Source organism: Triticum aestivum, chromosome 4A (genome assembly GCF_018294505.1).
Source record: "Triticum aestivum cultivar Chinese Spring chromosome 4A, IWGSC CS RefSeq v2.1, whole genome shotgun sequence".
In the NCBI taxonomy this organism is placed as follows: Eukaryota; Viridiplantae; Streptophyta; class Magnoliopsida; order Poales; family Poaceae; genus Triticum; species Triticum aestivum.
Window position 1 is genome coordinate 519,532,452 of NC_057803.1, and position 11,655 is coordinate 519,544,106.

The window sequence follows — 11,655 nt, forward strand, 5'->3', positions numbered from 1 at the left end:
GCCAGAAATGTGAGAGGTCGAGCCTTCCAAGAAGGGGATTTAGTTCTCCGAGTGGATCAACACAAACCACACAAGCTTGCTCCTTCTTGGGAAGGCCCCTTCATCGTCACCAAGGTCCTCCACAACGGGGCGTACCGTCTTTACAACGTCGAGCATAATATCGACGAGCCCCGAGCTTGGAACACGGAGCTACTCCGCCCATTTTACACTTAAGTTTTATCACTCGGATGAGTTGCAATAAAGTACTTCTGTAGTTCATGGACCTCAAAATAATAGTGTCATAGTTCCTCCATAATTTCTGTCACTTTTTATTTTTGTCCACAATAAAATTCCCCCTCAGTGGGTGACTTAGCCGCGAATCCGTTTCGCCTAAGTTTGTAAAAATCCTACCGAGTGGTGAGCCAGACTCTCACTCGGAGGCTTAGCTGCGAATCCGTTTCGCCTAAGTTATAAAAATCCTACCGAGTGGTAAGCCAGACTTTCACTCGGGGGCTTAGCTGCAGCCCTGTGCTCGCCTAAGTTGTAAAAAATCCTACCGAGTGAAGAGCAACCCTCTCACTCGGGGGCTTAGCTGCAGCCCTGTGCTCGCCTAAGTTACAAAAATCCTACCGAGTGAAGAGCAACCCTCTCACTCGGGGGCTTAGCTGCAGTCCAAGCACTCGCCTAAGTTACAAAAATCCTACCGAGTGAAGAGCAATCCTCTCACTCGGGGGCTTAGCTGCAGCCCTGTGCTCGCCTAAGTTGTAACAAATCCTACCGAGTGAAGAGCAACCCTCTCACTCGGGGGCTTAGCTGCAGTCCAAGCACTCGCCTAAGTTATAAAAATCCTACCGAGTGAAGAGCAGACCTCTCACTCGGGGGCTTAGCTGCAGTCCAAGCACTCGCCTAAGTTATAAAAATCCTACCGAGTGGTAAGCCAGACTTTCACTCGGGGGCTTAGCTGCAGCCCTGTGCTCGCATAAGTTATAAAAATCCTACCGAGTGGTAAGCCGAGCTTCCACTCGGAGGCTTAGCTGCAGCCCAGTACTCGCCTAAGTGGGCTAAAGAATAAGTCGATTGCAGTAAGGGCGCCTCGCTTTGAACCTGCAAAAGACATTTCGAGCCAAAGGCAATCATATTCAAGCACCAAATTCAAGTTTGAATTGATATCTAAAGGAACCGAAAGTGCTCAGGCGTTAAGCCTGTTAAGGTTTATCGGTTACAATTCCACTCGGCATACCGAGGCAAATTTAAAGCATCGAGCCAGAAGAAGTTTTTTACCCCTCCTGTGGAGGGCTGGAAGGTGCAACGAATTCATCAAGGTCAATTCCGTCGGCGATCCGAGTGGCAGCTGCAAGGAAAGTTTCCATAAAGGACCTGAAGTCGTGTTTCTTGGTGTTGGCCACCCGAAGGGCCGCCAGCTTCTCTTCTCGCGCATCTTTACAGTGGACTCGGGCCAGACACAGAGCAACATCTGCACCACACCGAGCCGAGGACTTCTTCCATTCCTGCACTCGACCAGGGATCGTGTTCAAGCGAGCCATCAGCGACTCAAGGTCATTCTGAAGTGTCTCCTCAGGCCAGAGCGTCGAGTCGATGCGAGATGTGGCGGCCTTCAGCCTTGCGAGATAGTCTACGACAGCTGCAACACGAGACTCCAGTCGGAAAACATCCATGGCAACTTCGTCGTTCACCGGAGAATTGACGGGGTCGAGGTTTGGCTCCAGCCGGATAGTTTCTTCTTCAAAGTTTTGACAAAATTCTGCAAGGATGATCACTAAGTCAAGGGGATGGTCGAATGGAAAAACCACAATTGGAAATGTTTGCCAAGCATAGAGGTTTACCTTCAAGCATAAGAAACAGCTTCTTGGCAAGACCACTCAGGAAGGCCTCCAGATCAGTTTTCTTCCCAGTCAATTTGCTGACTTGGTCGGTCAGGGCAGCTTTATCAGTTTTCAGTCGACTGACCTCCTTGTTGGCGATCCCAAGAGCAGCTTTCAGATTGGTATTGTCTTGTTCAAGCTTGGTGACTGAAGCTAACTTCTCGTCAGCAAGCTTGATCTTCTCAGCTAGTTCAAGGTCTTTCTTCTGTTGGGCTTCCCTTACCTTACCTGCAAGTTACAGCAAGATCAGATTTTGAAACAAGCAAGGGGAAAAGCAGTCGTCAGGATCTCACCAAACATACCTTCGGTCTCCTCCTTTGCCTTTGTCAGCTTCTCCTGAACCAGCTTCAGGCTCAGCTCGAGTTGAGTGTGCTTGTTTTCCAGCTCAGAGTAGCGAGCCACAAGATCACAAGAGTTCTGCGAAGAACCAATCGACTAAACGTCAAATATAATTCACTTCCGAGTGAAAAAGGGAAAAACACACGTTTCTAAGACTACAGCCGAATACAAGCATTCGACCGTAGTCTCGGGGACTACACCCAGTGGGTGCACTCAGCGTGCCCCCACTAATCCTGTTGAAGACAAAGTCGACCAGTCGACCTCAAAAAAAAAAGAGAGAAGGGAGATGTATTCTTTAAGACTGTAATCAACTGCAAGCAGTCGACCACAGTCTCGGGGACTACACCCAATGGGTGCACTCAGCGTGCCCCCACCGGTTTGTGAAATCCAGTCGACATAGTCGACTGACAGAAAGATTGACAGCATAAAGCCTAAGGCCGACTGCCAGCAGTCGACCTTAGCCTTGGGGACTACACCCAGCGGGTGCACTCAGCGTGCCCCCGCTAACACGGAGTTTAATCGACACACCCACTGGGTGACTACTATAAATCCCGGAAAGGAAAAGTTTTTGGTAACATATCCAACAGAGCAAACGATGGTCGACTGACCTGAACATTGCTTTGGAGGGCAGAACTGGCGTCATATGCCGCCTGGCTCGCATCCCGGATGGTCTTCAGCTGCTCCATCATGATTCCCGCCTGGCGTATTGCCTCCTTCGCCGCGCCAGCTTGGTCCTCCGGGACATGGTGCGTTGTGAAGAGGGAGGGCTGCTGAGCACTCGTCAATGGATCTGCGAAGGACACCGTGTGTCGAGTGGTGTTCCCTTCCTCCGCAGTCGGAATCTCAGGCGCCGTCACATCCTGAGGCACCTTACTGGCGCACGCTTTCCGACTCCTCCTGCGCTTCAGTGGTTCTTCATCCTCATCATCATCAGGGAGATCAATAACAACATTGGGTGGGGCTACGGAGAAGAATCAGGGTCAGAGATCGCAAGTCAGTCGACTAAGAACGGCGTTAAGAATACAGTACCTGGTTTCGAAGTTGCTGCGTCCTCCATCTCGTGGTCATCAGCCCGGGCTGAGGTTTCAGAAGTGGCAGCACTGCAACTCCAAAGGATCAGTCGACTAACTTCAGCGTCGACCAGAGACAAAGTTCACACAAAATAAGAAGACTTAAGCAGCACGATTACCCTGATATGGTGGGGATGGACACCTTCATCTTCGGCAGGAGCTTGATCGGCTTCGACGAGGCCGCCCTGGGCTGCTTCGGCGCCTTCTCAGTCGGCACCGGAGAGGTGGTCCAAGGGCGCTTGGTCGACTGAGCGGCGGTCGCAACCCCCTTACCACGTTCGGTCGAAGGGTCGTGGACAAGCTTCGACCGCCTTTCCGAGCGCGGTGGTACGACCTCCTCCTCCTCTTCCTCCTCGTCTTCAACGTCATCTTCATCACCACCATCATCGTCATCATCATCATCATCGTCCTCTGCAACGTCCGAGTGCCATTCCTCCTCGTCCTGGCTCTCGCCCCCACTCGCCTCACCCTCCTCAGTCGGAGTTTGTGCCCCATTGGGCATCGAGTACAGCTCGGTGAGGGCCTAGCAGATATCAAGACAAGGATCAGTCGACCAGTCGGCAGGGTAAACAGAAATGAATGTGACAAGAACGCAGTGGAGAGTAGAGCAAGTGTACCTTGTTTGGATCACTGTTGTGGTCGAGTGGAGGAATCCTTCTGGCTCCACGTGGGTTGTCCTTGTTTCCGGTAACGGCTACCATCCATCTTTCCAGAGTGACATCGTCGACTGCTTCCGGATGGACTCGAGTCTCGTCTTCAGTCCCACAGTACAACCACATGCAGTGGCTCCGGAACTGCAGGGGCTGGATACGACGCCTAAGGAAGACCTCCAAGAGATCCATGCCCGTCACTCCCTCCCGAACCAGCTGCACCACGCGCTCCATCAACATCTTCACGTCAGCTTTCTCCTCCGGAATCAACTTCAGAGAGGAAGGCTTGTTCACTCGGTCCATGGTAAACTGTGGGAGTCCACTCGACTGCCCCGGCGTCGACTGGTCCTGGCAGTAGAACCAAGTCGACTGCCAGCCTCTGACCGACTCGGGAAAGGTCATGGGCGGGAAGGTGCTCTTATTCCTCACCTGGATCCCCAGGCCCCCACACATTTGGACGACTCAGGTTCTCTCATCACCTGGACTCGCCTTCTTCACGGTCTGAGAGCGACACGTGAATATATGCTTGAACAAACCCCAGTGCGGTCGACAGCCCAAGAAACCCTCACACATGGACACGAACGCGGCAAGATAGGCAATCGAATTTGGGGTAAAGTGGTGGAGCTGCGCTCCGAAGAAGTTCAAGAAGCCACGGAAGAAAATACTCGGCGGCAAAGAAAATCCACGATCAACATGGGTGGCCAAGAGCACACACTCACCCTCTTCTGGCTGGGGCTGCCACTCCTTCCCCGGAAGCCTCGCAGCTCCGTGAGGGATCAAGCCCTCGTTGGCCATGTCGAGGAGGTCTTTCTCTGTGATGGTCGACTGGATCCAGTCTCCTTGGACCCAGCCCTTCGGCAGGCGGGATCTGGAAGAAGACCCTCCGCGGCTGGTAGATCTCCCCTTCGCCTTCTCCGACGCCGACGCCTTCTTCGCACGTTCCAGCGCCGCCGTCTTCTCCTTGGCCATGGTTGCCGGCGAGGTGCGCGTGGGGGAGTTGTGCGGGGGCGAGAGCGAGCGCGCTGAACGGGGACGAAGGGAGCAGAGAGAGAGAGAGAGAATGTTGAGGCACAGTACAGAAATCCTCACCGGGCGCATTTATAAGGTCCCTTCCGAGTGGATGACATGTGGGCCCGGTCGATCTAATCATATCAGGAACAGTTATCCAAACGGGATACGTGGCGGATAAAGCGGCGCGGAGATCGAGGCGTCTATGTCCCGTCCCATCCAAACGCCGCGGTCCGCTCCACTTCGCGCGCGTCCCCAAATTTCGCATCCCGCGGAATCCGCGAACAACAGATCAGTCTATCGAGCACGGGGTTTCCGGCTATCCGTCGCTCGGAGATCGTCGAAGCCCGAAAGATCACTCGACAAAAGAAGAGAATGGATCAAGTCGACTGAAGACAAGTTGCACACTGTCGACGAAGAGGTTCTTTGATCCAGAACAGCGCACGACCAGAGCGCAAAGGTTAATCGGAAACGACATCAACTCCTTCTTCACTCGAAGCCTCAATCCATTCGGGGGCTAATGATGGGGTTATGTACCTAGGGTAGGGTCATGGACCTGATCCAAGTAACTTACCCAAGGACATCCTTAGAAGAGGTCACCTTCCAGTCGACCAACGAAGGACTCACTCGACTGGCCTGAAGGACTCGACCACGAAGACTCACTCGACCACCAGGAGGTCAAGAGGCACTCTGCACTGCAACGGCCTGTAATTAAGTAGCCTTTATGATAGTAAAGACACTTTATGTGGGGCGTCACCAGTAACGCCCCAGACTTAACTCACCTTAAACCCTCTCCTACGTGGGCTGGCTGGGGTCCTGGCGCACTCTATATAAGCCACCCCCCTCCACAGGCAGAAGGGTTCGGCACCTTGTAACTCATATACTCATAATCCACTCGACCGCCTCCGGGCTCCGAGACGTAGGGCTGTTACTTCTTCCGAGAAGGGCCTGAACTCGTACATCCCTTGTGTTTACAACCTCTCCATAGCTAAGACCTTGCCTCTCCATACCTACCCCCCCACTCTACTGTCAGGCTTAGAACCACGACATATAATATAAGCAATGCAAGGCGCCATATGCATGATATGACCAACATCAGCATGCCAGGTTAGAGCAAACACCTCAGGTGGTAAACATGCGTGGTCGCACTACACCACAACACTAATGCAAGGACAGAATAACTGCCAAGAGAAGTAACTTAGAATGGCAAGCAAACTGCCGGGAATGGTTTTCTCCCGGCAGATAGAACTGCCACAAGAACGGCTGCCGGGGATTATAATTCCCGGCAGATAAAGATCTCCCGGCAGTTTGTATGCCGTCATGTTCCAATTTCTCCCGGCAATTTCTATTCTCCCGGCAGACTTGTTCTCCCGGCAGTTAATTGTTTTCCCGGCAGATAATATGCCACTGGTACCATATACCCCAATCTATATTATTATTACACTTTAGTATTGCATTTCTTCATTTATTTTACATTTAGATACACACTGACGAGGCATCCATTGAAATAAACCAGAAGGAATCTGCACAAGTACTTCACATTCATATTATAAATTCTGTTCATCAAACATTTACAAGGTTACAATATATGCAATTCACTGATTACATGTGAAGAATTACATCATAATTTAGTATGTGCAGTTTCAAGACGTCCAAGTTGTACAGAATGGAAAATGCACAAAGAGTAAAGCTTGTAAGGTCTTCTAGGTGAGCTCAGAGCATATGGTTACGGCAAGGTATCTTAACCCGTCTTCAGGAACATTTCCAACCTAGACAGTAAGAAAAATTGAAAAATACATGTATAATAAAACATTATCTGCATTACATTGATTTACAACACTCAAAAGAGTCTATTGAGTGCACTATTCCTGTTTTATAAGACATACATCTACAACATCAAGAGAATTTCTAATCAAATTTCCTTTCAAGGCATCAACTGAATATTCAATTTAATAGGAAAATAAAAAATGTCAGCAGTTTCATGCATTGACACATAAATTAAGCACATCTAGTTCACCACAATTACATCATATGATTACCTATGATATAAATTTTAGTTTCCTGTATGTGAAGATTCCATAGAACACCGTCCAAAAAACTGCACATAAGATAAAATAGGAAGTGATTAAAGGAAGTGACATCCACAACTTGTATGAATTTTTGACATCATAGGATCTTGTATTTTGGTATAAACACACAAAGAATCTAGTTCAAGATATGAAATAGTTTCATCCTATGGAAAACAGCAAAACTCAAACATTTTTCTAGCACAAACATGACAGTTGTATAGAAACCAAAATGTTTGGTGTTATGTTGAAGTGGTTTACAACATTATTACTAGTCTTTTGGGCTCCCAGTCACATGTGTCAATGTTCTTATCCAATGTACTAGCACTTTCTGCAAAAAAAATAGAACAAGTTAGATGTCACAAAGATGGTGCTGTTTCCAGTCTTACATGGTCAATCAGTTGGAAAACATATATGCAGAACACCTATTTAATCACAAATTGAGTGGCCCGAGACATGCAACAAAATAGATGCGTCGTTGACAGAACACCTGTTTCTACTAGTATTGATTTTAGACTTCCAGTGTGTATCTATAGCAAGATTCCTGTTGAGTACAAAATATTGAACAGTAATGCCAGGTCTAACCACTTTACACATGGAAAGGTACATTTCTCCTAAACAATGCAATCCGGTTATAACTTAATTAGTCTATGAAAGATGATGCAGGACCATAGAGATAATCCAGGATGTGATTCCATTTTGCTTGTCTTAACGAAAAAGGAGCATTAGATCAAGGAAAAAGAAGTATTGGACTATGCGTAGGAATACAAGTGAAGGCAACACCTATGCTATTCATAAATGATTCTACGACTGGCAAACCAAGACACTGTTTCAAGTACTTGCCCAATAACAAAAGACTAAGCTTTAGAATACACAGGACATGCAAAAGCTTAGTTCCTGGACACATGCGCACACTGGACATGTAAAAGGTTCCACTAATTGTATGCATAAAAAGGTTATGCACATTCAGGACAAGCATAGTTTGTATCTTTACTGCAGTTTCATTTGCATGAAGCACATAGGAAACAAATTTCTAAATAAAGTTTCAATGTTCTGAAATAGCAACAAGCATGTATCCGAAAGCAAAATACTAAATCCAAGACTTAACTACCAAGATAAACAGCCGCCCACACCTCACCCACGCTAATATGCAATGGTATCTATCTATTATATACTAAAAGGAAAATAGGGATCAAGAATAGAGGATTTACTAGAAATTCTCACATTAATTAGACACATCGGACCGTTAGTTTGGTGGACCCTCCATTAATGAGTAAATTACGACCATTAGAAAGGCGGACCCACACCAATTTTGATGTATGATGTCCTGGACTTGAACTCTTGATTAGTTCGGTAGATAAAAAGAGATCATTTTTAACTCTGCTTGCGTGACAACAAAACAGCGGCGTCCGTGGTTATCCAGGAAATAAAAGAGCAGCGTCCCATAGAAAAAAGCAGTGGCAACTATGTTCATTCACAAAGGGAAAAAACAGCGGCAAGGGCATGGTCAACATGCCATATCGTGGGCGTTGTAGGCGGTGAACTTCGATCAAAAAGGAAAAGAAAAGAAGGAAGTAACGGCTCGCTCAATACGGCATGCCGTGGGCGTAGTAGGCGGGCACTCATCACGGCTCATAGTTGCATACTCCTGTTGAGGTCCGACCCCACTGAAGAACGCATGATAATCACACGATGCGCCGATGTGCAGCATGAACACACTCCAGACCCTCGATGCCCAAGATAAAGAAACACTAGCAGAAGAAATCAGAATTCCAGGTAGAATAAGCATAATATCTCCTTTAAATATCAATTATCGAGGTCAACTATCATAGAATGGATGTCAGTTCCATTATTACTTTTATGAAGCAAATCAGGCAGTCCTTTCTATATGAGAACAATCTCATTCTGATATCCATGAATTCAGAAAAGCACCCAAAGATATGACTTGCCATATTTTTCTCCCAGTAGAAACAATTCATCTCAAGCAATACCCCAACCTGCAATAGCTACAACAAAGACAATGTTTTTTTAGAAGCAAATCCCAGTGATAAGAAAGTTAAATACGTGAGATAAGCACATACCATCATCTTCCACTTTAATGTAACATCCTCTGACATTTACTGAAACATCGATCTGAAATAGGTATAGGTATATACAAAATGTCAATACATGAGGTAAGCATATATCCTTTTTTTCGAATGCGAAAGTGATAACCAGTATAGAAAATACAAGCAGAAATGTGGATTGTTTGGCATTTATTTTCCAGTAAAAAGCAATACCTATCCAGATCAGTATAGCATATAGAGATTATTTTTCCTACATGTGAAAGGAATACCTTTTAATCATTTGTGTCGCTGCTATTATATGCCAACTCCTCAACGACCCTTAGGAGGTCAGACAATATAATGCTTGAGTGCAAGGAGCTGTGGACTCTTTTCGGCAAGCGTTTAATGCTATGCATCGACGTGTTCTTGTAAAAAAAGAGCTTAGATCAACCAATGGTTAAGAATAAAGTGTACCGAAGCAGGCAGCGTCAAAAAATTATTCCAGGAACTTCAGAAAATTAACTAACTTGTTGGTATGCTACTTCATCAAGTGAGGACTGATCACGATGTGAGATTACAGTGGCGGTTCGATTATTAAGGCATGGTTCATAGGAAATGTGCGTGTAGACAACCAACCAACAAGGTAAGAAACATATTGTTTTTCTTTCCTCTGTATCATAAGATACATATCATTCAGGCTGCAACTCAAAAAATCAACCCCTCCTCACAAGCAAACCACCCTTGCAGGGCTTCTATTATCTGGTGCAGATGCCCTGCATGGTCCAACAAGCCCAATTAAGTGCAGTGTGTGATAGCCTGATGGCAGTGCCAGCCACTTACGACATTCCTTTCTACAATTATTTTCTGCCCAGTGCAATGTTTCATGCAGGTTGAGAATTCAGATAGGGCACCACTGAACTGCTATGAAACAATTCGATAGATGATAAATCAGGGAAGTAAAAGTAGTTAATTTTGTAGAGCAATTTTCAATATCAAATCAGCACTCATGTCTATAATTTAGTTCTTGTAGATGCTAGCACAAGAAACTTTCTAGAGTTGTATACAGTCAGCCATTAGTGAGTAAACTTTCTCAAGCTGTGAAACACTTGCCTTCAGTTGTGCAATGTCTGAACCTGAATAAACAAAGACCCGTCCACATCGCTAAAATTGGATGGATAGAAGAACATTACATTTTACAAATCATAGGCACATATACATGCATATTAACTTATTAAGATAAGAAAATGAAATACAAGAGTACGTGTACAATAACCTGGCTGATAGCCTTTGCAAATCATGAGCATTATGAATTCCAAACAAACCTACAACTGCTAGAACCAATCCCCAATCCTTTCACTGGTAGCACCTGCATCAATTTAGTAGCAAAATAAAAAATAAGTAGCAATAAGAAAGACTTGGAGCCAAGTAGTGACTCAGTGGAAGGTAGGGAAAATGTGCAGCAAGGAGAAGATAAGGCGAAGCATCTTGTGAGTTTTCATCGAGCAGAAAAGGAGAGCTTCTTTGTATAGAAAAAGCACACCTGCATCGCGTTTCCTCCATGACAGATCTGAGCACCATGTTGTACTAGCGTATTGGGGAGCAGACACCGCGCTCGTCGTCAGGGTGGTGGGAGACGTGGTGGGGAGCAAGGCGACGTCGACCTCGACGCACCGGACCCGTTGACCAGCCCTTGTGGCGGTGCCGAAGGGAGCGAAACCAGAGGCGTGTGGAGGGAGGCGAGGTTGACCTCTACGCAGCGGCGTCATCGATATGGGTGGGGGTCGCACAGGTCAGCGGAGGGAGTCGATGGTGGAGGGCGCGTTCGAGGGCAGAGGGGTCGGTGGTGGAGGGCGCGGTCGAGGGCAGAGGGAGTGTCAGCGGCGGCGGCGGCGGTGGAGGAGGAGGGATCTCGAGGGTTCGATTTGGGGAAGAACTCGTTGGGGACGGCGGCTAGGTCTTTTGAGCAAAAAAAATAATCTTTTTTTAAGTTTTCAGTCTATCGCGCGTTCCCGAGCCACCACACGTTTGGGCCCAATTGTTTTTGGTCTCGCGCCATGGATAGCCCGGCAGATAGTGGGCCAGGGTTTAATTGTGCCGACAGATTTGATGCCCTGAAACGTGGACAACATTTCCGGCAGTGCACATGCCCTTGGTACTCAAGTTCTCCCGGCAGTTTTACTGCCCTTAAGTATTTCTGTTGGCAGTAACTAGATTCCCGGCAGATATTTTGCCCTTGTTCTACTATTTCTCCCGGCAGTTAATTGCCCCTAATTAAGTGTTGTGGTGTAGTGTCGGCTTCTTCTGAATCTCCATCTGAACAGTTATCTTCCTCTTGAATACAATCTGGAAATGCAGGAGGGGTGGGGGGTGCACTTCGCCCACCATGGAGCGGCGTCTACATGACATTATATTCGCACGCAATAGTCTTCTCTTTTTCTCTACATGTTCAGTACGATTGTGTACAATATCTGACATGCATAATAAAAAAATAGTTAGATTTTGTAAGGCCTAAGGGGTGCATGCAAAAATCAAGACTGATGGTAGCAAACGAGTGAATGGATCCAAAACTAATGATAGCAGGCAGATTATAACTTCAGTTTAAAAAGATAGACAAT

The 11,655-nt window shown here is 46.9% G+C and overlaps 1 long non-coding RNA gene across 2 annotated transcripts; it reads right to left on the reverse strand.

The window, feature by feature from the left end:
- Positions 1-6,448: 6,448 nt before the first annotated feature.
- Positions 6,449-11,010, reverse strand: LOC123086678 (uncharacterized). Of its 2 annotated transcripts, XR_006441063.1 has the most exons (6): positions 10,581-11,010; positions 9,331-10,406; positions 9,077-9,128; positions 8,852-9,001; positions 6,969-8,746; positions 6,449-6,698 (listed from the first exon to the last, which is right to left on the reverse strand). It is a non-coding gene; the product is annotated as an uncharacterized lncRNA (long non-coding RNA). The 2 variants fall into 2 exon arrangements; XR_006441062.1 differs by having other exon boundaries at positions 6,969-9,001.
- Between the last annotated feature and the right edge of the window lie 645 nt (positions 11,011-11,655).